General features: G+C 31.6%; 8 non-coding genes across 8 annotated transcripts; all 8 read right to left on the reverse strand.

The window, feature by feature from the left end:
- Nucleotides 1–1,696: 1,696 nt before the first annotated feature.
- On the reverse strand, nt 1,697–1,769 carry TRNAE-CUC (transfer RNA glutamic acid (anticodon CUC)). Its single transcript has one exon. It is a non-coding gene; the product is annotated as a tRNA-Glu (tRNA).
- Nucleotides 1,770–3,969: 2,200 nt separating this feature from the next.
- Nucleotides 3,970–4,042, reverse strand: TRNAE-CUC (transfer RNA glutamic acid (anticodon CUC)). Its single transcript has one exon. It is a non-coding gene; the product is annotated as a tRNA-Glu (tRNA).
- Nucleotides 4,043–6,180: 2,138 nt separating this feature from the next.
- TRNAE-CUC (transfer RNA glutamic acid (anticodon CUC)) lies at nt 6,181–6,253 on the reverse strand. Its single transcript has one exon. It is a non-coding gene; the product is annotated as a tRNA-Glu (tRNA).
- Nucleotides 6,254–8,394: 2,141 nt separating this feature from the next.
- Nucleotides 8,395–8,467, reverse strand: TRNAE-CUC (transfer RNA glutamic acid (anticodon CUC)). The gene has a single exon. It is a non-coding gene; the product is annotated as a tRNA-Glu (tRNA).
- A 2,189-nt stretch (nt 8,468–10,656) lies between these two features.
- TRNAE-CUC (transfer RNA glutamic acid (anticodon CUC)) lies at nt 10,657–10,729 on the reverse strand. Its single transcript has one exon. It is a non-coding gene; the product is annotated as a tRNA-Glu (tRNA).
- A 4,265-nt stretch (nt 10,730–14,994) lies between these two features.
- TRNAE-CUC (transfer RNA glutamic acid (anticodon CUC)) lies at nt 14,995–15,072 on the reverse strand. The gene has a single exon. It is a non-coding gene; the product is annotated as a tRNA-Glu (tRNA).
- A 6,576-nt stretch (nt 15,073–21,648) lies between these two features.
- On the reverse strand, nt 21,649–21,720 carry TRNAE-CUC (transfer RNA glutamic acid (anticodon CUC)). Its single transcript has one exon. It is a non-coding gene; the product is annotated as a tRNA-Glu (tRNA).
- Nucleotides 21,721–23,896: 2,176 nt separating this feature from the next.
- TRNAE-CUC (transfer RNA glutamic acid (anticodon CUC)) lies at nt 23,897–23,968 on the reverse strand. Its single transcript has one exon. It is a non-coding gene; the product is annotated as a tRNA-Glu (tRNA).
- Between the last annotated feature and the right edge of the window lie 3,097 nt (nt 23,969–27,065).

The raw sequence follows: 27,065 nt of genomic DNA on the forward strand, positions 1-27,065 counted from the left end.
TATCGGCCCATGTTCATTTATGTTGTTATTATTTTTAGAAGATAGGCTTAAGTTAATTGATTCAACTGATGTGGTAGCCATTGTTACATCTTTCCCATTGATTCAACTGATGTGGTTTCCATTGTTACACCTTTCCTATTGATTCAACTGATGTGGTAGCCATTGTTACACCTTTCCTTTTGCGTCTTCTTTTCGTTTATAAAATTCTTGACGAATCTTCCTTGATTCTCTGATCTTCATTCTTTATCTGTTTAACATTGAATAACGAGGCTTGATTTAATGGCGAATTTGAAAGTTAATAAAAGAAATTCCGTTGCCAGGACTTGAACCCGGGTAAAAGAAATTTCGTTGCCGAGACTTGAATCCGGGTCTCTCGGGTGAGAGCCGAGTATCCTGACAAACTAAATTACAACCGATTTGTTTATCAATCGAAATCGTATTTTATTTATTGCCACGTAAAATACAATAGTTTATATCAACATCAACAAAATTAATAAGTTGTTACTTCGAACTTAATATCTTCTAGAATTGGTGGAGTAAACGAAAGTTAAATATTTTATCTTAGGTTAATATTTCATTTTTTAAAAATAAGAGTAAACTAACTACTCGGGTGCTGTAGCGAAACTGATTGCAAAAGAGGGTAAATCAGCAACATTAAAAACACCTTTTGAGAGGTCCGTTTGATATCAAAAAACTGCTCAGCAACATGCGAACAAGTAGGGAATGTCGGGGTAAACCTGAAAAGTTTGGGCAGAGCCGGAGCTAAACATTGGCGAGGCAAGCGTGCGGTAGTAAGAGGGGTAGTTATGAACCCTGTAGACTATCCACATGGGGGTGGTGAAGGGAGGGCGCCAATTGGTAGAAAAAACCCCTCAACTCCTTGGGGTTATACTGCACTTGGAAGAAGAACTAGAAAAATGAATAAATATAGTGATAATTTGGTTCTTCATCGCTGTAGTAAATAGTCAGTGGAGCGTAGAGAAAATAGAATTTGTTTCTTTGTCTTTACAAAAGAAAAGAGCAATTTACTATGACATTATATGATTTTCTTTTTTTAGAGATTCTACATTTTATTTTTAAAAATTTGAAATATAAAATATAAGAGAAAAAATTCACTTTTTTACAAATTATAAGAGGAATAATTAACAACTATGACACGTTCACGAAAAAAAAATCCTTTTGTAGAGAATCATTTATTAAGAAAAATAAAGAAGCTTAATACAAAAGAAGAAAAGGCAATAATAAAAACGTGGTCCAGAAAATCTACCATTTTACCTATAATGATTGGGCATACCATTGCTATCCATAATGGAAAAGAGCATTTATGAGTTAATATAACACATCGTATGGTGGGCCATAAATTGGTAGAATTTTCACCTACTCTAAACTTCGGAGGATTTGCGAAAAATGATAATTAATCTCGTCGTTAAGATTTCTATTACCCTACCACATTCATTTGAAGTTACAAAATTCATATTCATAATTTTTCAATCGGAGGATCAAAAATGATAATATTTACCTACCGTTACCATTCATTGAGTGGCTGATTCGGTGGTTCTCAATCAACAACAAGTGTCGACCTATATGTCCTTATCATCCATTGAATCTTCCTTGATTCTCCTTTATTCATTCTTTATCCGTTGAATGATAAATGAGGCTTGATTTAATGGCGAATTTGAAATTTAATAAAAATAAATTCCGTTGCCGGGACTTGAACCCGGGTCTCTCGGGTGAGAGCCGAGTATCCTGACCAACTAGACTACAACGGATTTGTTTTTCAGTCGAAATCTTATTTTATTTATTGCCACGTTAAATACAATAGTTTATATCAACATCAACAAAATTAATAAGTTGTTACTTCGAATTTAATATCTTGTAGAATTGGTGGAGTAATCGAAAGTTAAATTTTTATCTTAGGTTAATATTTCATTTTTTTTAAATAAGAGTAAACTACAAAAGTCATCTCAAATCAAATAAGACCAAGTAAAAAAGAAAATAATTACTTAAGATTAAATGACAATAAACAAGATAAAAGTAAAATAATGAAAAAACTTCGTTCAATCAATAATACAAATACTAACTACAATTTAATGATTTCGTGACATTTTTCTTCTTTCTGCCGTATATTAATTATATTTTTTTAGTGAATGAGTATGTTGATTCTAAAATTTGTAAGTTACGATAAAATTAATCTTTACATTTTTTGAAAAATAGCTAAATAGGTTTTTAATTTATATTATTTTAAGCATATTACTTTGTTTAAGCCCATATATGTATCGGCCCATGTTCATTTATGTTGTTATTATTTTTAGAAGATAGGCTTAAGTTAATTGATTCAACTGATGTGGTAGCCATTGTTACATCTTTCCCATTGATTCAACTGATGTGGTTTCCATTGTTACACCTTTCCTATTGATTCAACTGATGTGGTAGCCATTGTTACACCTTTCCTTTTGCGTCTTCTTTTCGTTTATAAAATTCTTGACGAATCTTCCTTGATTCTCTGATCTTCATTCTTTATCTGTTTAACATTGAATAACGAGGCTTGATTTAATGGCGAATTTGAAAGTTAATAAAAGAAATTCCGTTGCCAGGACTTGAACCCGGGTAAAAGAAATTTCGTTGCCGAGACTTGAATCCGGGTCTCTCGGGTGAGAGCCGAGTATCCTGACAAACTAAATTACAACCGATTTGTTTATCAATCGAAATCGTATTTTATTTATTGCCACGTAAAATACGATAGTTTATATCAACATCAACAAAATTAATAAGTTGTTACTTCGAACTTAATATCTTCTAGAATTGGTGGAGTAAACGAAAGTTAAATATTTTATCTTAGGTTAATATTTCATTTTTTAAAAATAAGAGTAAACTAACTACTCGGGTGCTGTAGCGAAACTGATTGCAAAAGAGGGTAAATCAGCAACATTAAAAACACCTTTTGAGAGGTCCGTTTGATATCAAAAAACTGCTCAGCAACATGCGAACAAGTAGGGAATGTCGGGGTAAACCTGAAAAGTTTGGGCAGAGCCGGAGCTAAACATTGGCGAGGCAAGCGTGCGGTAGTAAGAGGGGTAGTTATGAACCCTGTAGACTATCCACATGGGGGTGGTGAAGGGAGGGCGCCAATTGGTAGAAAAAACCCCTCAACTCCTTGGGGTTATACTGCACTTGGAAGAAGAACTAGAAAAATGAATAAATATAGTGATAATTTGGTTCTTCATCGCTGTAGTAAATAGTCAGTGGAGCGTAGAGAAAATAGAATTTGTTTCTTTGTCTTTACAAAAGAAAAGAGCAATTTACTATGACATTATATGATTTTCTTTTTTTAGAGATTCTACATTTTATTTTAAAAAATTTGAAATATAAAATATAAGAGAAAAAATTCACTTTTTTACAAATTATAAGAGGAATAATTAACAACTATGACACGTTCACGAAAAAAAATCCTTTTGTAGAGAATCATTTATTAAGAAAAATAAAGAAGCTTAATACAAAAGAAGAAAAGGCAATAATAAAAACGTGGTCCAGAAAATCTACCATTTTACCTATAATGATTGGGCATACCATTGCTATCCATAATGGAAAAGAGCATTTATGAGTTAATATAACACATCGTATGGTGGGCCATAAATTGGTAGAATTTTCACCTACTCTAAACTTCGGAGGATTTGCGAAAAATGATAATTAATCTCGTCGTTAAGATTTCTATTACCCTACCACATTCATTTGAAGTTACAAAATTCATATTCATAATTTTTCAATCGGAGGATCAAAAATGATAATATTTACCTACCGTTACCATTCATTGAGTGGCTGATTCGGTGGTTCTCAATCAACAACAAGTGTCGACCTATATGTCCTTATCATCCATTGAATCTTCCTTGATTCTCCTTTATTCATTCTTTATCCGTTGAATGATAAATGAGGCTTGATTTAATGGCGAATTTGAAATTTAATAAAAATAAATTCCGTTGCCGGGACTTGAACCCGGGTCTCTCGGGTGAGAGCCGAGTATCCTGACCAACTAGACTACAACGGATTTGTTTTTCAGTCGAAATCTTATTTTATTTATTGCCACGTTAAATACAATAGTTTATATCAACATCAACAAAATTAATAAGTTGTTACTTCGAATTTAATATCTTGTAGAATTGGTGGAGTAATCGAAAGTTAAAATTTTTATCTTAGGTTGATATTTCTTTTTTTTATAATAAGAGTAAACTACAAAAGTCATCTCAAATCAAATAAGACCAAGTAAAAAAGAAAATAATTACTTAAGATTAAATGACAATAAACAAGATAAAAGTAAAATAATGAAAAAACTTCGTTCAATCAATAATACAAATACTAACTACAATTTAATGATTTCGTGACATTTTTCTTCTTTCTGCCGTATATTAATTATATTTTTTTAGTGAATGAGTATGTTGATTCTAAAATTTGTAAGTTACGATAAAATTAATCTTTACATTTTTTGAAAAATAGCTAAATAGGTTTTTAATTTATATTATTTTAAGCATATTACTTTGTTTAAGCCCATATATGTATCGGCCCATGTTCATTTATGTTGTTATTATTTTTAGAAGATAGGCTTAAGTTAATTGATTCAACTGATGTGGTAGCCATTGTTACATCTTTCCCATTGATTCAACTGATGTGGTTTCCATTGTTACACCTTTCCTATTGATTCAACTGATGTGGTAGCCATTGTTACACCTTTCCTTTTGCGTCTTCTTTTCGTTTATAAAATTCTTGACGAATCTTCCTTGATTCTCTGATCTTCATTCTTTATCTGTTTAACATTGAATAACGAGGCTTGATTTAATGGCGAATTTGAAAGTTAATAAAAGAAATTCCGTTGCCAGGACTTGAACCCGGGTAAAAGAAATTTCGTTGCCGAGACTTGAATCCGGGTCTCTCGGGTGAGAGCCGAGTATCCTGACAAACTAAATTACAACCGATTTGTTTATCAATCGAAATCGTATTTTATTTATTGCCACGTAAAATACGATAGTTTATATCAACATCAACAAAATTAATAAGTTGTTACTTCGAACTTAATATCTTCTAGAATTGGTGGAGTAAACGAAAGTTAAATATTTTATCTTAGGTTAATATTTCATTTTTTAAAAATAAGAGTAAACTAACTACTCGGGTGCTGTAGCGAAACTGATTGCAAAAGAGGGTAAATCAGCAACATTAAAAACACCTTTTGAGAGGTCCGTTTGATATCAAAAAACTGCTCAGCAACATGCGAACAAGTAGGGAATGTCGGGGTAAACCTGAAAAGTTTGGGCAGAGCCGGAGCTAAACATTGGCGAGGCAAGCGTGCGGTAGTAAGAGGGGTAGTTATGAACCCTGTAGACTATCCACATGGGGGTGGTGAAGGGAGGGCGCCAATTGGTAGAAAAAACCCCTCAACTCCTTGGGGTTATACTGCACTTGGAAGAAGAACTAGAAAAATGAATAAATATAGTGATAATTTGGTTCTTCATCGCTGTAGTAAATAGTCAGTGGAGCGTAGAGAAAATAGAATTTGTTTCTTTGTCTTTACAAAAGAAAAGAGCAATTTACTATGACATTATATGATTTTCTTTTTTTAGAGATTCTACATTTTAAAAAATTTGAAATATAAAATATAAGAGAAAAAATTCACTTTTTTACAAATTATAAGAGGAATAATTAACAACTATGACACGTTCACGAAAAAAAATCCTTTTGTAGAGAATCATTTATTAAGAAAAATAAAGAAGCTTAATACAAAAGAAGAAAAGGCAATAATAAAAACGTGGTCCAGAAAATCTACCATTTTACCTATAATGATTGGGCATACCATTGCTATCCATAATGGAAAAGAGCATTTATGAGTTAATATAACACATCGTATGGTGGGCCATAAATTGGTAGAATTTTCACCTACTCTAAACTTCGGAGGATTTGCGAAAAATGATAATTAATCTCGTCGTTAAGATTTCTATTACCCTACCACATTCATTTGAAGTTACAAAATTCATATTCATAATTTTTCAATCGGAGGATCAAAAATGATAATATTTACCTACCGTTACCATTCATTGAGTGGCTGATTCGGTGGTTCTCAATCAACAACAAGTGTCGACCTATATGTCCTTATCATCCATTGATTTAATGGCGAATTTGAAATTTAATAAAAATAAATTCCGTTGCCGGGACTTGAACCCGGGTCTCTCGGGTGAGAGCCGAGTATCCTGACCAACTAGACTACAACGGATTTGTTTTTCAGTCGAAATCTTATTTTATTTATTGCCACGTTAAATACAATAGTTTATATCAACATCAACAAAATTAATAAGTTGTTACTTCGAATTTAATATCTTGTAGAATTGGTGGAGTAATCGAAAGTTAAAATTTTTATCTTAGGTTAATATTTCATTTTTTTAAATAAGAGTAAACTACAAAAGTCATCTCAAATCAAATAAGACCAAGTAAAAAAGAAAATAATTACTTAAGATTAAATGACAATAAACAAGATAAAAGTAAAATAATGAAAAAACTTCGTTCAATCAATAATACAAATACTAACTACAATTTAATGATTTCGTGACATTTTTCTTCTTTCTGCCGTATATTAATTATATTTTTTTAGTGAATGAGTATGTTGATTCTAAAATTTGTAAGTTACGATAAAATTAATCTTTACATTTTTTGAAAAATAGCTAAATAGGTTTTTAATTTATATTATTTTAAGCATATTACTTTGTTTAAGCCCATATATGTATCGGCCCATGTTCATTTATGTTGTTATTATTTTTAGAAGATAGGCTTAAGTTAATTGATTCAACTGATGTGGTAGCCATTGTTACATCTTTCCCATTGATTCAACTGATGTGGTTTCCATTGTTACACCTTTCCTATTGATTCAACTGATGTGGTAGCCATTGTTACACCTTTCCTTTTGCGTCTTCTTTTCGTTTATAAAATTCTTGACGAATCTTCCTTGATTCTCTGATCTTCATTCTTTATCTGTTTAACATTGAATAACGAGGCTTGATTTAATGGCGAATTTGAAAGTTAATAAAAGAAATTCCGTTGCCAGGACTTGAACCCGGGTAAAAGAAATTTCGTTGCCGAGACTTGAATCCGGGTCTCTCGGGTGAGAGCCGAGTATCCTGACAAACTAAATTACAACCGATTTGTTTATCAATCGAAATCGTATTTTATTTATTGCCACGTAAAATACGATAGTTTATATCAACATCAACAAAATTAATAAGTTGTTACTTCGAACTTAATATCTTCTAGAATTGGTGGAGTAAACGAAAGTTAAATATTTTATCTTAGGTTAATATTTCATTTTTTAAAAATAAGAGTAAACTAACTACTCGGGTGCTGTAGCGAAACTGATTGCAAAAGAGGGTAAATCAGCAACATTAAAAACACCTTTTGAGAGGTCCGTTTGATATCAAAAAACTGCTCAGCAACATGCGAACAAGTAGGGAATGTCGGGGTAAACCTGAAAAGTTTGGGCAGAGCCGGAGCTAAACATTGGCGAGGCAAGCGTGCGGTAGTAAGAGGGGTAGTTATGAACCCTGTAGACTATCCACATGGGGGTGGTGAAGGGAGGGCGCCAATTGGTAGAAAAAACCCCTCAACTCCTTGGGGTTATACTGCACTTGGAAGAAGAACTAGAAAAATGAATAAATATAGTGATAATTTGGTTCTTCATCGCTGTAGTAAATAGTCAGTGGAGCGTAGAGAAAATAGAATTTGTTTCTTTGTCTTTACAAAAGAAAAGAGCAATTTACTATGACATTATATGATTTTCTTTTTTTAGAGATTCTACATTTTATTTTAAAAATTTGAAATATAAAATATAAGAGAAAAAATTCACTTTTTTACAAATTATAAGAGGAATAATTAACAACTATGACACGTTCACGAAAAAAAATCCTTTTGTAGAGAATCATTTATTAAGAAAAATAAAGAAGCTTAATACAAAAGAAGAAAAGGCAATAATAAAAACGTGGTCCAGAAAATCTACCATTTTACCTATAATGATTGGGCATACCATTGCTATCCATAATGGAAAAGAGCATTTATGAGTTAATATAACACATCGTATGGTGGGCCATAAATTGGTAGAATTTTCACCTACTCTAAACTTCGGAGGATTTGCGAAAAATGATAATTAATCTCGTCGTTAAGATTTCTATTACCCTACCACATTCATTTGAAGTTACAAAATTCATATTCATAATTTTTCAATCGGAGGATCAAAAATGATAATATTTACCTACCGTTACCATTCATTGAGTGGCTGATTCGGTGGTTCTCAATCAACAACAAGTGTCGACCTATATGTCCTTATCATCCATTGATTTAATGGCGAATTTGAAATTTAATAAAAATAAATTCCGTTGCCGGGACTTGAACCCGGGTCTCTCGGGTGAGAGCCGAGTATCCTGACCAACTAGACTACAACGGATTTGTTTTTCAGTCGAAATCTTATTTTATTTATTGCCACGTTAAATACAATAGTTTATATCAACATCAACAAAATTAATAAGTTGTTACTTCGAATTTAATATCTTGTAGAATTGGTGGAGTAATCGAAAGTTAAAATTTTTATCTTAGGTTAATATTTCATTTTTTTAAATAAGAGTAAACTACAAAAGTCATCTCAAATCAAATAAGACCAAGTAAAAAAGAAAATAATTACTTAAGATTAAATGACAATAAACAAGATAAAAGTAAAATAATGAAAAAACTTCGTTCAATCAATAATACAAATACTAACTACAATTTAATGATTTCGTGACATTTTTCTTCTTTCTGCCGTATATTAATTATATTTTTTTAGTGAATGAGTATGTTGATTCTAAAATTTGTAAGTTACGATAAAATTAATCTTTACATTTTTTGAAAAATAGCTAAATAGGTTTTTAATTTATATTATTTTAAGCATATTACTTTGTTTAAGCCCATATATGTATCGGCCCATGTTCATTTATGTTGTTATTATTTTTAGAAGATAGGCTTAAGTTAATTGATTCAACTGATGTGGTAGCCATTGTTACATCTTTCCCATTGATTCAACTGATGTGGTTTCCATTGTTACACCTTTCCTATTGATTCAACTGATGTGGTAGCCATTGTTACACCTTTCCTTTTGCGTCTTCTTTTCGTTTATAAAATTCTTGACGAATCTTCCTTGATTCTCTGATCTTCATTCTTTATCTGTTTAACATTGAATAACGAGGCTTGATTTAATGGCGAATTTGAAAGTTAATAAAAGAAATTCCGTTGCCAGGACTTGAACCCGGGTAAAAGAAATTTCGTTGCCGAGACTTGAATCCGGGTCTCTCGGGTGAGAGCCGAGTATCCTGACAAACTAAATTACAACCGATTTGTTTATCAATCGAAATCGTATTTTATTTATTGCCACGTAAAATACGATAGTTTATATCAACATCAACAAAATTAATAAGTTGTTACTTCGAACTTAATATCTTCTAGAATTGGTGGAGTAAACGAAAGTTAAATATTTTATCTTAGGTTAATATTTCATTTTTTAAAAATAAGAGTAAACTAACTACTCGGGTGCTGTAGCGAAACTGATTGCAAAAGAGGGTAAATCAGCAACATTAAAAACACCTTTTGAGAGGTCCGTTTGATATCAAAAAACTGCTCAGCAACATGCGAACAAGTAGGGAATGTCGGGGTAAACCTGAAAAGTTTGGGCAGAGCCGGAGCTAAACATTGGCGAGGCAAGCGTGCGGTAGTAAGAGGGGTAGTTATGAACCCTGTAGACTATCCACATGGGGGTGGTGAAGGGAGGGCGCCAATTGGTAGAAAAAACCCCTCAACTCCTTGGGGTTATACTGCACTTGGAAGAAGAACTAGAAAAATGAATAAATATAGTGATAATTTGGTTCTTCATCGCTGTAGTAAATAGTCAGTGGAGCGTAGAGAAAATAGAATTTGTTTCTTTGTCTTTACAAAAGAAAAGAGCAATTTACTATGACATTATATGATTTTCTTTTTTTAGAGATTCTACATTTTATTTTAAAAATTTTGAAATATAAAATATAAGAGAAAAAATTCACTTTTTTACAAATTATAAGAGGAATAATTAACAACTATGACACGTTCACGAAAAAAAATCCTTTTGTAGAGAATCATTTATTAAGAAAAATAAAGAAGCTTAATACAAAAGAAGAAAAGGCAATAATAAAAACGTGGTCCAGAAAATCTACCATTTTACCTATAATGATTGGGCATACCATTGCTATCCATAATGGAAAAGAGCATTTATGAGTTAATATAACACATCGTATGGTGGGCCATAAATTGGTAGAATTTTCACCTACTCTAAACTTCGGAGGATTTGCGAAAAATGATAATTAATCTCGTCGTTAAGATTTCTATTACCCTACCACATTCATTTGAAGTTACAAAATTCATATTCATAATTTTTCAATCGGAGGATCAAAAATGATAATATTTACCTACCGTTACCATTCATTGAGTGGCTGATTCGGTGGTTCTCAATCAACAACAAGTGTCGACCTATATGTCCTTATCATCCATTGAATCTTCCTTGATTCTCCTTTATCCGTTGAATGATAAATGAGGCTTGATTTAATGGCGAATTTGAAATTTAATAAAAATAAATTCCGTTGCCGGGACTTGAACCCGGGTCTCTCGGGTGAGAGCCGAGTATCCTGACCAACTAGACTACAACGGATTTGTTTTTCAGTCGAAATCTTATTTTATTTATTGCCACGTTAAATACAATAGTTTATATCAACATCAACAAAATTAATAAGTTGTTACTTCGAATTTAATATCTTGTAGAATTGGTGGAGTAATCGAAAGTTAAATTTTTATCTTAGGTTAATATTTCATTTTTTTTAAATAAGAGTAAACTACAAAAGTCATCTCAAATCAAATAAGACCAAGTAAAAAAGAAAATAATTACTTAAGATTAAATGACAATAAACAAGATAAAAGTAAAATAATGAAAAAACTTCGTTCAATCAATAATACAAATACTAACTACAATTTAATGATTTCGTGACATTTTTCTTCTTTCTGCCGTATATTAATTATATTTTTTTAGTGAATGAGTATGTTGATTCTAAAATTTGTAAGTTACGATAAAATTAATCTTTACATTTTTTGAAAAATAGCTAAATAGGTTTTTAATTTATATTATTTTAAGCATATTACTTTGTTTAAGCCCATATATGTATCGGCCCATGTTCATTTATGTTGTTATTATTTTTAGAAGATAGGCTTAAGTTAATTGATTCAACTGATGTGGTAGCCATTGTTACATCTTTCCCATTGATTCAACTGATGTGGTTTCCATTGTTACACCTTTCCTATTGATTCAACTGATGTGGTAGCCATTGTTACACCTTTCCTTTTGCGTCTTCTTTTCGTTTATAAAATTCTTGACGAATCTTCCTTGATTCTCTGATCTTCATTCTTTATCTGTTTAACATTGAATAACGAGGCTTGATTTAATGGCGAATTTGAAAGTTAATAAAAGAAATTCCGTTGCCAGGACTTGAACCCGGGTAAAAGAAATTTCGTTGCCGAGACTTGAATCCGGGTCTCTCGGGTGAGAGCCGAGTATCCTGACAAACTAAATTACAACCGATTTGTTTATCAATCGAAATCGTATTTTATTTATTGCCACGTAAAATACAATAGTTTATATCAACATCAACAAAATTAATAAGTTGTTACTTCGAACTTAATATCTTCTAGAATTGGTGGAGTAAACGAAAGTTAAATATTTTATCTTAGGTTAATATTTCATTTTTTAAAAATAAGAGTAAACTAACTACTCGGGTGCTGTAGCGAAACTGATTGCAAAAGAGGGTAAATCAGCAACATTAAAAACACCTTTTGAGAGGTCCGTTTGATATCAAAAAACTGCTCAGCAACATGCGAACAAGTAGGGAATGTCGGGGTAAACCTGAAAAGTTTGGGCAGAGCCGGAGCTAAACATTGGCGAGGCAAGCGTGCGGTAGTAAGAGGGGTAGTTATGAACCCTGTAGACTATCCACATGGGGGTGGTGAAGGGAGGGCGCCAATTGGTAGAAAAAACCCCTCAACTCCTTGGGGTTATACTGCACTTGGAAGAAGAACTAGAAAAATGAATAAATATAGTGATAATTTGGTTCTTCATCGCTGTAGTAAATAGTCAGTGGAGCGTAGAGAAAATAGAATTTGTTTCTTTGTCTTTACAAAAGAAAAGAGCAATTTACTATGACATTATATGATTTTCTTTTTTTAGAGATTCTACATTTTATTTTTAAAAATTTGAAATATAAAATATAAGAGAAAAAATTCACTTTTTTACAAATTATAAGAGGAATAATTAACAACTATGACACGTTCACGAAAAAAAAATCCTTTTGTAGAGAATCATTTATTAAGAAAAATAAAGAAGCTTAATACAAAAGAAGAAAAGGCAATAATAAAAACGTGGTCCAGAAAATCTACCATTTTACCTATAATGATTGGGCATACCATTGCTATCCATAATGGAAAAGAGCATTTATGAGTTAATATAACACATCGTATGGTGGGCCATAAATTGGTAGAATTTTCACCTACTCTAAACTTCGGAGGATTTGCGAAAAATGATAATTAATCTCGTCGTTAAGATTTCTATTACCCTACCACATTCATTTGAAGTTACAAAATTCATATTCATAATTTTTCAATCGGTGGATCAAAAATGATAATATTTACCTACCGTTACCATTCATTGAGTGGCTGATTCGGTGGTTCTCAATCAACAACAAGTGTCGACCTATATGTCCTTATCATCCATTGAATCTTCCTTGATTCTCCTTTATTCATTCTTTATCCGTTGAATGATAAATGAGGCTTGATTTAATGGCGAAGAGCCGAGTATCCTGACCAACTAGACTACAACGAATTTGTTTTTCAGTCGAAATCTTATTTTATTTATTGCCACGTTAAATACAATAGTTTATATCAACATCAACAAAATTAATAAGTTGTTACTTCGAATTTAATATCTTGTAGAATTGGTGGAGTAATCGAAAGTTAAATTTTTTATCTTAGGTTAATATTTCATTTTTTTAAAATAAGAGTAAACTACAAAAGTCATCTCAAATCAAATAAGACCAAGTAAAAAAGAAAATAATTACTTAAGATTAAATGACAATAAACAAGATAAAAGTAAAATAATGAAAAAACTTCGTTCAATCAATAATACAAATACTAACTACAATTTAATGATTTCGTGACATTTTTCTTCTTTCTGCCGTATATTAATTATATTTTTTTAGTGAATGAGTATGTTGATTCTAAAATTTGTAAGTTACGATAAAATTAATCTTTACATTTTTTGAAAAATAGCTAAATAGGTTTTTAATTTATATTATTTTAAGCATATTACTTTGTTTAAGCCCATATATGTATCGGCCCATGTTCATTTATGTTGTTATTATTTTTAGAAGATAGGCTTAAGTTAATTGATTCAACTGATGTGGTAGCCATTGTTACATCTTTCCCATTGATTCAACTGATGTGGTTTCCATTGTTACACCTTTCCTATTGATTCAACTGATGTGGTAGCCATTGTTACACCTTTCCTTTTGCGTCTTCTTTTCGTTTATAAAATTCTTGACGAATCTTCCTTGATTCTCTGATCTTCATTCTTTATCTGTTTAACATTGAATAACGAGGCTTGATTTAATGGCGAATTTGAAAGTTAATAAAAGAAATTCCGTTGCCAGGACTTGAACCCGGGTAAAAGAAATTTCGTTGCCGAGACTTGAATCCGGGTCTCTCGGGTGAGAGCCGAGTATCCTGACAAACTAAATTACAACCGATTTGTTTATCAATCGAAATCGTATTTTATTTATTGCCACGTAAAATACAATAGTTTATATCAACATCAACAAAATTAATAAGTTGTTACTTCGAACTTAATATCTTCTAGAATTGGTGGAGTAAACGAAAGTTAAATATTTTATCTTAGGTTAATATTTCATTTTTTAAAAATAAGAGTAAACTAACTACTCGGGTGCTGTAGCGAAACTGATTGCAAAAGAGGGTAAATCAGCAACATTAAAAACACCTTTTGAGAGGTCCGTTTGATATCAAAAAACTGCTCAGCAACATGCGAACAAGTAGGGAATGTCGGGGTAAACCTGAAAAGTTTGGGCAGAGCCGGAGCTAAACATTGGCGAGGCAAGCGTGCGGTAGTAAGAGGGGTAGTTATGAACCCTGTAGACTATCCACATGGGGGTGGTGAAGGGAGGGCGCCAATTGGTAGAAAAAACCCCTCAACTCCTTGGGGTTATACTGCACTTGGAAGAAGAACTAGAAAAATGAATAAATATAGTGATAATTTGGTTCTTCATCGCTGTAGTAAATAGTCAGTGGAGCGTAGAGAAAATAGAATTTGTTTCTTTGTCTTTACAAAAGAAAAGAGCAATTTACTATGACATTATATGATTTTCTTTTTTTAGAGATTCTACATTTTATTTTAAAAATTTTGAAATATAAAATATAAGAGAAAAAATTCACTTTTTTACAAATTATAAGAGGAATAATTAACAACTATGACACGTTCACGAAAAAAAATCCTTTTGTAGAGAATCATTTATTAAGAAAAATAAAGAAGCTTAATACAAAAGAAGAAAAGGCAATAATAAAAACGTGGTCCAGAAAATCTACCATTTTACCTATAATGATTGGGCATACCATTGCTATCCATAATGGAAAAGAGCATTTATGAGTTAATATAACACATCGTATGGTGGGCCATAAATTGGTAGAATTTTCACCTACTCTAAACTTCGGAGGATTTGCGAAAAATGATAATTAATCTCGTCGTTAAGATTTCTATTACCCTACCACATTCATTTGAAGTTACAAAATTCATATTCATAATTTTTCAATCGGAGGATCAAAAATGATAATATTTACCTACCGTTACCATTAATTGAGTGGCTGATTCGGTGGTTCTCCGGGACTTGAACCCGGGTCTCTCGGGTGAGAGCCGAGTATCCTGACCAACTAGACTACAACGGATTTGTTTTTCAGTCGAAATCTTATTTTATTTATTGCCACGTTAAATACAATAGTTTATATCAACATCAACAAAATTAATAAGTTGTTACTTCGAATTTAATATCTTGTAGAATTGGTGGAGTAATCGAAAGTTAAATTTTTTATCTTAGGTTGATATTTCATTTTTTTTAAATAAGAGTAAACTACAAAAGTCATCTCAAATCAAATAAGACCAAGTAAAAAAGAAAATAATTACTTAAGATTAAATGACAATAAACAAGATAAAAGTAAAATAATGAAAAAAACTTCGTTCAATCAATAATACAAATACTAACTACAATTTAATGATTTCGTGACATTTTTCTTCTTTCTGCCGTATATTAATTATATTTTTTTAGTGAATGAGTATGTTGATTCTAAAATTTGTAAGTTACGATAAAATTAATCTTTACATTTTTTGAAAAATAGCTAAATAGGTTTTTAATTTATATTATTTTAAGCATATTACTTTGTTTAAGCCCATATATGTATCGGCCCATGTTCATTTATGTTGTTATTATTTTTAGAAGATAGGCTTAAGTTAATTGATTCAACTGATGTGGTAGCCATTGTTACATCTTTCCCATTGATTCAACTGATGTGGTTTCCATTGTTACACCTTTCCTATTGATTCAACTGATGTGGTAGCCATTGTTACACCTTTCCTTTTGCGTCTTCTTTTCGTTTATAAAATTCTTGACGAATCTTCCTTGATTCTCTGATCTTCATTCTTTATCTGTTTAACATTGAATAACGAGGCTTGATTTAATGGCGAATTTGAAAGTTAATAAAAGAAATTCCGTTGCCAGGACTTGAACCCGGGTAAAAGAAATTTCGTTGCCGAGACTTGAATCCGGGTCTCTCGGGTGAGAGCCGAGTATCCTGACAAACTAAATTACAACCGATTTGTTTATCAATCGAAATCGTATTTTATTTATTGCCACGTAAAATACAATAGTTTATATCAACATCAACAAAATTAATAAGTTGTTACTTCGAACTTAATATCTTCTAGAATTGGTGGAGTAAACGAAAGTTAAATATTTTATCTTAGGTTAATATTTCATTTTTTAAAAATAAGAGTAAACTAACTACTCGGGTGCTGTAGCGAAACTGATTGCAAAAGAGGGTAAATCAGCAACATTAAAAACACCTTTTGAGAGGTCCGTTTGATATCAAAAAACTGCTCAGCAACATGCGAACAAGTAGGGAATGTCGGGGTAAACCTGAAAAGTTTGGGCAGAGCCGGAGCTAAACATTGGCGAGGCAAGCGTGCGGTAGTAAGAGGGGTAGTTATGAACCCTGTAGACTATCCACATGGGGGTGGTGAAGGGAGGGCGCCAATTGGTAGAAAAAAACCCTCAACTCCTTGGGGTTATACTGCACTTGGAAGAAGAACTAGAAAAATGAATAAATATAGTGATAATTTGGTTCTTCATCGCTGTAGTAAATAGTCAGTGGAGCGTAGAGAAAATAGAATTTGTTTCTTTGTCTTACACAAAGAAAAGAGCAATTTACTATGACATTATATGATTTTCTTTTTTTAGAGATTCTACATTTTATTTAAAAAATTTTGAAATATAAAATATAAGAGAAAAAATTCACTTTTTTACAAATTATAAGAGGAATAATTAACAACTATGACACGTTCACGAAAAAAAAATCCTTTTGTAGAGAATCATTTATTAAGAAAAATAAAGAAGCTTAATACAAAAGAAAGAAGAAAAGGCAATAATAAAAACGTGGTCCAGAAAATCTACCATTTTACCTATAATGATTGGGCATACCATTGCTATCCCTAATGGAAAAGAGCATTTAGAGTTAATATAACACATCGTATGGTGGGCCATAAATTGGTAGATTTTCACCTACTCTAAACTTCGGAGGATTTGCGAAAAATGATAATTAATCTCGTCGTTAAGATTTCTATTACCCTACCACATTCATTTGAAGTTACAAAATTCTTATTCATAATTTTTCAATCGGAGGCAAAATCAAATGATATTTACCTACCGTTACCATTCATTGAGTGGCTGATTCGGTGGTTCTCGGGACTTGAACCCGGGTCTCTCGGGTGAGAGCCGAGTATCCTGACCAACTAGACTACAACGGATTTGTTTTTCAGTCGAAATCTTATTTTATTTATTGCCACGTTAAATACAATAGTTTATATCAACATCAACAAAATTAATAAGTTGTTACTTCGAATTTAATATCTTGTAGAATTGGTGGAGTAATCGAAAGTTTAAATTTTTTATCTTAGGTTGATATTTCATTTTTTTTAAATAAGAGTAAACTACAAAAGTCATCTCAAATCAAATAAGACCAAGTAAAAAAGAAAATAATACTTAAGATTAAATGACAATAAACAAGATAAAAGTAAAATAATGAAAAAACTTCGTTCAATCAATAATACAAATACTAACTACAATTTAATGATTTCGTGACATTTTTTTTCTTCTTTCTGCCGTATATTAATTATATTTTTTAGTGAATGAGTATGTTGATTCTAAAATTTGTAAGTTACGATAAAATTAATCTTTACATTTTTGAAAATAGCTAAATAGGTTTTAATTTATATTATTTTAAGCATATTACTTTGTTTAAGCCCATATATGTATCGGCCCATGTTCATTTATGATGTTATTATTTTTAGAAGATAGGCTTAAGTTAATTGATTCAACTGATGTGGTAGCCATTGTTACATCTTTCCCATTGATTCAACTGATGTGGTTTCCATTGTTACACCTTTCCTATTGATTCAACTGATGTGGTAGCCATTGTTACACCTTTCCTTTTGCGTCTTCTTTTCGTTTATAAAATTCTTGACGAATCTTCCTTGATTCTCTGATCTTCATTCTTTATCTGTTTAACATTGAATAACGAGGCTTGATTTAATGGCGAATTTGAAAGTTAATAAAAGAAATTCCGTTGCCAGGACTTGAACCCGGGTAAAAGAAATTTCGTTGCCGAGACTTGAATCCGGGAATCTCGGGTGAGAGCCGAGTATCCTGACAAACTAAATTACAACCGATTTGTTTATCAATCGAAATCGTATTTTATTTATTGCCACGTAAAATACAATAGTTTATATCAACATCAACAAAATTAATAAGTTGTTACTTCGAACTTAATATCTTCTAGAATTGGGGAGTAAACGAAAGTTAAATATTTAGCTTAGGTTAATATTTCATTTTTAAAAATAAGAGTAAACTAAACTACTCGGTGCTGTAGCGAAACTGATTGCAAAAGAGGGTAAATCAGCAACATTAAAAACACCTTTTGAGAGGTCCGTTTGATATCAAAAAACTGCTCAGCAACATGCGAACAAGTAGGGAATGTCGGGGTAAACCTGAAAAGTTTGGGCAGAGCCGGAGCTAAACATTGGCGAGGCAAGCGTGCGGTAGTAAGAGGGGTAGTTATGAACCCTGTAGACTATCCACATGGGGGTGGTGAAGGGGGGGCGCAATTGGTAGAAAAAAACCCTCAACTCCTTGGGGTTATACTGCACTTGGAAGAAGAACTAGAAAAATGAATAAATATAGTGATAATTTGGTTCTTCATCGCTGTAGTAAATAGTCAGTGGAGCGTAGAGAAAATAGAATTTGTTTCTTTGTCTTTACAAAAGAAAAGAGCAATTTACTATGACATTATATGATTTTCTTTTTTTAGAGATTCTACATTTTATTTTAAAAATTTGAAATATAAAATATAAGAGAAAAAATTCACTTTTTTACAAATTATAAGAGGAATAATTAACAACTATGACACGTTCACGAAAAAAAAATCCTTTTGTAGAGAATCATTTATTAAGAAAAATAAAGAAGCTAATACAAAAGAAGAAAAGGCAAAATAAAAACGTGGTCCAGAAAATCTACCATTTTACCTATAATGATTGGGCATACCATTGCTATCCATAATGGAAAAGAGCATTTATGAGTTAATATAAAACATCGTATGGTGGGCATAAATTGGTAGAATTTTCACCTACTCTAAACTTCGGAGGATTTGCGAAAAATGATAATTAATCTCGTCGTTAAGATTTCTATTACCCTACCACATTCATTTGAAGTTACAAAATTCATTATTCATAATTTTTCAATCGGAGGATCAAAAATGATAATATTTACCTACCGTTACCATTCATTGAGTGGCTGATTCGGTGGTTCTCAATCAACAACAAGTGTCGACCTATATGTCCTTATCATCCATTGAATCTTCCTTGATTCTCCTTTATTCATTCTTTATCCGTGAATGATAAATGAGGCTGAATTAATGGCGAATTTGAAATTTATAAAAATAAATTCCGTTGCCGGGACTTGAACCCGGGTCTCTCGGGGTGAGCCGAGTATCCTGACCAACTAGACTACAACGGATTTGTTTTCAGTCGAAATCTTATTTATTTATTGCCACGTTAAATACAATAGTTATATCAACATCAACAAAATTAATAAGTTGTTACTTCGAATTTAATATCTTGTAGAATTGGTGGAGTAATCGAAAGTTAAATTTTTATCTTAGGTTAATATTTCATTTTTTTTAAATAAGAGTAAACTACAAAAGTCATCTCAAATCAAAAAGACCAAGTAAAAAAGAAAATAATTACTTAAGATTAAATGACAATAAACAAGATAAAAGTAAAATAATGAAAAAACTTCGTTCAATCAATAATACAAATACTAACTACAATTTAATGATTTCGTGACATTTTTCTTCTTTCTGCCGTATATTAATTATATTTTTGTAGTGAATGAGTATGTTGATTCTAAAATTTGTAAGTTCCGATAAAATTAATCTTTACATTTTTTGAAAAATAGCTAAATAGGTTTTTAATTTATATTATTTTAAGCATTACTTTGTTTAAGCCCATATATGTATCGGCCCATGTTCATTTATGTTGTTATTATTTTAGAAGATAGGCTTAAGTTAATTGATTCAACTGATGTGGTAGCCATTGTTACATCTTTCCCATTGATTCAACTGATGTGGTTTCCATTGTTACACACCTTCCTATTGATTCAACTGATGTGGTAGCCATTGTTACACCTTTCCTTTTGCGTCTTCTTTTCGTTATAAAATTCTTGACGAATCTTCCTTGATTCTCTGATCTTCATTCTTTATCTGTTTAACATTGAATACGAGGCTTGATTTAATGGCGAATTTGAAAGTTAATAAAAGAAATTCCGTTGCCAGGACTTGAACCCGGGTAAAAGAAATTTCGTTGCCGAGACTTGAATCCGGGAATCGGGTGAGAGCCGAGTATCCTGACAAACTAAATTACAACCGATTTGTTTATCAATCGAAATCGTATTTTATTTATTGCCACGTAAAATACAATAGTTTATATCAACATCAACAAAATTAATAAGTTGTTACTTCGAACTTAATATCTTCTAGAATTGGTGGAGTAAACGAAAGTTAATATTTTATCTTAGGTTAATATTTCATTTTTAAAAATAAGAGTAAACTAACTACTCGGGTGCTGTAGCGAACTGATTGCAAAAAGGGGTAAATCAGCAACATTAAAAAACCTTTTGAGAGGTCCGTTTGATATCAAAAAAAAACTGCTCAGCAACATGCGAACAAGTAGGGAATGTCGGGGGGTAAACCTGAAAAGTTTGGGCAGAGCCGGAGCTAAACATTGGCGAGGCAAGCGTGCGGTAGTAAGAGGGGTAGTTTATGAACCCTGTGTAGACTATCCACATGGGGGTGGTGAAGGGAGGGCGCCAATTGGTAGAAAAAACCCCTCAACTCCTTGGGGTTATACTGCACTTGGAAGAAGAACTAGAAAAATGAATAAATATAGTGATAATTTGGTTCTCATCGCTGTAGTAAATAGTCAGTGGAGCGTAGAGAAATAGAATTTGTTTCTTTGTCTTTACAAAGAAAAGAGCAATTTACTATGACATTATATGATTTTCTTTTTTTAGAGATTCTACACATTTATTTTAAAAATTTGAAATATAAAATATAAGAGAAAAAATTCACTTTTTTACAAATATAAGAGGAATAATTAACAACTATGACACGTTCACGAAAAAAAAATCCTTTTGTAGAGAATCATTTATTAAGAAAAAAAAGAAGCTTAATACAAAAGAAGAAAAGGCAATAATAAAAAACGTGGTCCAGAAAAATCTACCATTTTACCTATAATGATGGGGCATACATTGCTATCCCTAATGGAAAAGAGCATTTATGAGTTAATATAACACATCGTATGGTGGGCCATAAATTGGTAGAATTTTCACCTACTCTAAACTTCGGAGGATTTGCGAAAAATGATAATTAATCTCGTCGTTAGAGTTAGTATTACCCTACCACATTCATTTGAAGTTACAAAATTATATTAATTTTTCAATCGGAGGATCAAAAATGATAATATTTACCTACCGTTACCATTCATTGAGTGGCTGATCGGTGGTTCAATCAACAACAAGTGTCGACCTATATGTCCTTATCATCCATTGAATTCCTCTTGATTCTCCTTAATTCATTCGTTATCCGTTGAATGATAAATGAGGCTTGATTTAATGGCGAATTTGAAATTTAAAAAATAAATTCCGTTGCCGGGACTTGAACCCGGGTCTCTCGGGTGAGAGCCGAGTATCCTGACAACTAGACTACAACGGATTTGTTTTTTCAGTCGAAATCTTATTTTATTTTTGCCACGTTAAATACAATAGTTATATCAACATCAACAAATTAATAAGTTGTTACTTCGAATTAATATCTTGTAGATTGGTGGAGTAATCGAAAGTTAAATTTTTATCTTAGGTTAATATTTCATTTTTTTAAATAAGAGTAAACTACAAAAGTCATCTCAAATCAAATAAGACCAAGTAAAAAGAAAATAATTACTTAAGATTAAATGACAATAAACAAGATAAAAGTAAAATAATGAAAAAAACTTCGTTAATCAATAATACAAATACTAACTACAATTTAATGATTTCGTGACATTTTTTCTTCTTTCTGCCGTATATTAATTATATTTTGTAGTGAATGAGTATGTTGATTCTAAAATTTGTAAGTTACGCGATACATTTTTTGAAAAATAGCTAAATAGGTTTAATTTATATTATTTTAAGCGTATTACTTTGTTTAAGCCCATATATGTATCGGCCCATGTTCATTTATGTTGTTATTTTTTTAGAAGATAGGCTTAAGTTAATTGATTCAACTGATGTGGTAGCCATTGTTACATCTTTCCCATTGATTCAACTGATGTGGTTTCCATTGTTACACATTTCCTATTGATTCAACTGATGTGGTAGCCATTGTTACACCTTCCTTTGCGTCTTCTTTTCGTTTATAAAATTCTTGACGAATCTCCTTGATTCTCTGATCTTCATTCTTATCTGTTTAACATTGATAACGAGGCTTGATTTAATGGCGAATTTGAAAGTTAATAAAAGAAATTCCGTTGCCAGGACTTGAACCCGGGTAAAAGAAATTTCGTTGCCGAGACTTGAATCGGGGATCTCGTGGTGAGAGCCGAGTATCCTGACAAACTAAATTACAACCGATTTGTTTATCAATCGAAATCGTATTTTATTTATTGCCACGTAAAAATACAATAGTTTATATCAACATCAACAAAATTAATAAGTTGTTACTTCGAACTTAATATCTTCTAGAATTGGTGGAGTAAACGAAAGTTAATATATTTATCTTAGGTTAATATTTCATTTTTTAAAAATAAGAGTAAACTAACTACTCGGGTGCTGTAGCGAAACTGATTGCAAAAGAGGGTAAATCAGCAACATTAAAAACACCTTTTGAGAGGTCCGTTTGATATCAAAAAACTGCTCAGCAACATGCGAACAAGTAGGGAATGTCGGGGTAAACTGAAAAGTTTGGGCAGAGCGGAGCTAAACATTGGCGAGGCAAGCGTGCGGTAGTAAGAGGGGTAGTTATGAACCCTGTAGACTATCCACATGGGGGTGGGTGGTGAAGGGAGGGCGCAATTGGTAGAAAAAAACCCCTCAACTCCCTGGGGTTATACTGCACTTGGAAGAAGAACTAGAAAAAGATAATAAATATAGTGATAATTTGGTTCTTCATCGCTGTAGTAATAGTCAGTGGAGCGTAGAGAAAATAGAATTTGTTTCTTTGTCTTTACAAAAGAAAGAGCGCAATTTACTATGACATTATATGATTTTCTTTTTTAGAGATTCTACATTTTATTTTAAAAAATTTGAAATATAAAATATAAGAGAAAAAATCACTTTTTACAAATTATAAGAGGAATAATTAACAACTATGACACGTTCACGAAAAAAAAATCCTTTTGTAGAGAATCATTTATTAAGAAAAATAAAGAAGCTTAATACAAAAGAAGAAGGAAAAGGCAATAATAAAAACGTGGTCCAGAAAATCTACCATTTTACCTATAATGATTGGGGCATACCATGCTATCCTAATGGAAAAGAGCATTTATGAGTTAATATAACACATCGTATGGTGGGCCATAAATTGGTAGAATTTTCACCTACTCTACACTCGGAGGATTGCGAAAATGATAATTAATCTCGTCGTTAAGTTTCTATTACCCGACCATTCATTTGAAGTTACAAAATTTCTTATTCATAATTTTTCAATCGAGAGATCAAAAATGATAATATTTACCTACCGTTACCATTCCATTGAGTGGCTGATTCGGTGGTTCTCAATCAACAACAAGTGTCGACCTATATGTCCTTATCATCCATTGAATCTTCCTTGATTCTCCTTTATTCATTCTTTATCCGTTGAATGATAAATGAGGCTTGATTTAATGGCGAATTTGAAATTAATAATAAATAAATTCCGTTGCCGGGACTTGAACCCGGGTCTCTCGGGTGAGAGCGAGTATCCTGACCAACTAGACTACAACGGATTTGTTTTTCAGTCGAATCTTATTTTATTTATTGCCACGTTAAATACAATAGTTTATACAACATCAACAAAATTAATAAGTTGTTACTTCGAATTTATATCTTGTAGGAATTGGTGGAGTAATCGAAAGTTAAAATTGTTTATCTTAGGTTAATATTTCATTTTTTTTAAATAAGAGTAAACTACAAAAGTCATCTCAAATCAAATAAGACCAAGTAAAAAAGAAAATAATTACTTAAGATTAAATGACAATAAACAAGATAAAAGTAAAATAATGAAAAAACTTCGTTCATCAATAATACAATACTAACTACATTTAATGATTCGTGACATTTTTCTTCTTTCTGCGGTATATTAATTATATTTTTAGTGAATGAGTATGTGATTCTAAAATTTGTAAGTTACGATAAAATTAATCTTTACATTTTTTGAAAAATAGCTAATAGGTTTTTAATTTTATTATTTTAAGCATATTACTTTGTTTAAGCCCATATATGTATCGGCCCATGTTCATTATGTTGTTATTATTTTTAGAAGATAGGCTTAAGTTAATTGATTCAAATGATGTGGTAGCCATTGTTACATCTTTCCCATTGATTCAACTGATGTGGTTTCCATGTTACACCTTTCCTATTGATTCAACTGATGTGGTAGCCATTGTTACACCTTTCCTTTTGCGTCTTCTTTCGTTTATAAAATTCTTGACGAATCTTCCTGATTCTCTGATCTTCATTCTTTATCTGTTTAACATTGAATAACGAGGCTTGATTAATGGCGAATTTGAAAGTTAATAAAAGAAATTCCGTTGCCAGGACTTGAACCCGGGTAAAAGAAATTTCGTTGCCGAGACTTGAATTCGGGTCTCTCGGGTGAGAGCCGAGTATCCTGACAAACTAAATTACAACCGATTGTTTATCAATCGAAATCGTATTTTATTTATTGCCACGTAAATACAATAGTTATATCAACATCAACAAAATTAATAAGTTGTTACTTCGAACTTAATATCTTCTAGAATTGGTGGAGTAAACGAAAGTTAAATATTTATCTTAGGTACTATTTCATTTTTTAAAAATAAGAGTAAACTAACTACTCGGGTGCTGTAGCGAAACTGATTGCAAAAGAGGGTAAATCAGCAACATTAAAAACACCTTGTTGAGGTCCGTTTGATATCAAAAAACTGCTCAGCAACATGCGAACAAGTAGGGAATGTCGGGGTAAACCTGAAAAGTTTGGGCAGAGCCGAGAGAAACATTGGCGAGGCAACGGTGGCGGTAGTAAGAGGGGTAGTTATGAACCCTGTAGACTCCCACATGGGGTGGTGAAGGGAGGGCGCCAATTGGTAGAAAAAAACCCTCAACTCCTTGGGGTTATACTGCACTTGGAAGAAGAACTAGAAAAATGAATAATATAGTGATAATTTGGTTCTTCATCGCTGTAGTAAATAGTCAGTGGAGCGTAGAGAAAATAGAATTTGTTTCTTTGTCTTTACAAAAGAAAAGAGCAATTTACTATGACATTATATGATTTTCTTTTTTTAGAGATTCTACATTTATTTTAAAAATTTGAAATATAAAATATAAGAGAAAAAATTCACTTTTTTACAAATTATAAGAGGAATAATAACAACTATGACACGTTCACGAAAAAAAAATCCTTTTGTAGAGAATCATTTATTAAGAAAAATAAAGAAGCTTAATACAAAAGAAGAAAAGGCAATAATAAAAACGTGGTCCAGCAGAATCTACCATTTTACCTATAATGATTGGGCATACCATTGCTATCCATAATGGAAAGAGCATTTATGAGTTAATATAACACATCGTATGGTGGGCCATAAATTGGTAGAATTTTCACCTACTCTAAACTTCGGAGGATTTGCGAAAAATGATAATTAATCTCGTCGTTAAGATTTCTATTACCTACCACATTCATTTGAAGTTACAAAATTCAATTCATAATTTTTCAATCGGAGGATCAAAAATGATAATATTACCTACCGTTACCATCATTGAGTGGCTGATGGTTCTCGGTGGTCTCAATCAACAACAAGTGCGACCTATTGTCCTTATCATCCATTGAATCTTCCTTGATTCTCCTTAATTCATTCTTTATCCGTTGATGAAATGAGGCTTGATTAATGGCGAATTTGAAATTTAATAAAAATAAATTCCGTTGCCGGGACTTGAACCGGGTCTCTCGGGTGGAGAGCCGAGTATCCTGACCAACTAGACTACAAGGATTTGTTTTTCAGTCGAAATCTTATTTTATTTATTGCCACGTTAAATACATAGTTTATATCAACATCAACAAAATTAATAAGTTGTTACTTCGAATTTAATATCTTGATTGTTGAATTGGTGGAGTAACGAAAGTTTAAATTTTTATCTTAGGTTAAATTCATTTTTTTTAAATAAGAGTAAACTACAAAAGTCATCTCAAATCAAATAAGACCAAGTAAAAAGAAATAATTACTTAAGATTAAATGACAATAAACAAGATAAAAGTAAAATAATGAAAAAAACTTCGTTCAATCAATAATACAAATACTAACTACAATTTAATGATTTCGTGACATTTTTTCTTTCTGCCGTATATTAATTTATTTTTAGTGAATGAGTATGTTGATTCTAAAATTTGTAAGTTACGATAAAATAATCTTTACATTTTTTGAAAAATAGCTAAATAGGTTTTTAATTTATATTATTTTAGCATATTACTTTGTTTAAGCCCATATATGTATCGGCCCATGTCATTTATGTTGTATTATTTTTTAGAAGATAGGCTTAAGTTAATTGATTCAACTGATGTGGTAGCCATTGTTACATCTTTCCCATTGATTCAACTGATGTGGTTTCCATTGTTACACCTTCCTATTGATTCAACTGATGTGGTAGCCATTGTTACACCTTTCCTTTTGCGTCTTCTTTTCGTTTATAAAATTCTTGACGAATCTTCCTTGATTTCTGATCTTCATTCTTTATCTGGTTAACATTGAATAACGAGGCTTGATTTAATGGCGAATTGAAAGTTAATAAAAGAAATTCCGTTGCCAGGACTTGAACCCGGTTAAAAGAAATTTCGTTGCCGAGACTTGA

Source organism: Lathyrus oleraceus, chromosome 2, assembly GCF_024323335.1.
Source record: "Lathyrus oleraceus cultivar Zhongwan6 chromosome 2, CAAS_Psat_ZW6_1.0, whole genome shotgun sequence".
Taxonomy (NCBI): domain Eukaryota; kingdom Viridiplantae; phylum Streptophyta; class Magnoliopsida; order Fabales; family Fabaceae; genus Lathyrus; species Lathyrus oleraceus.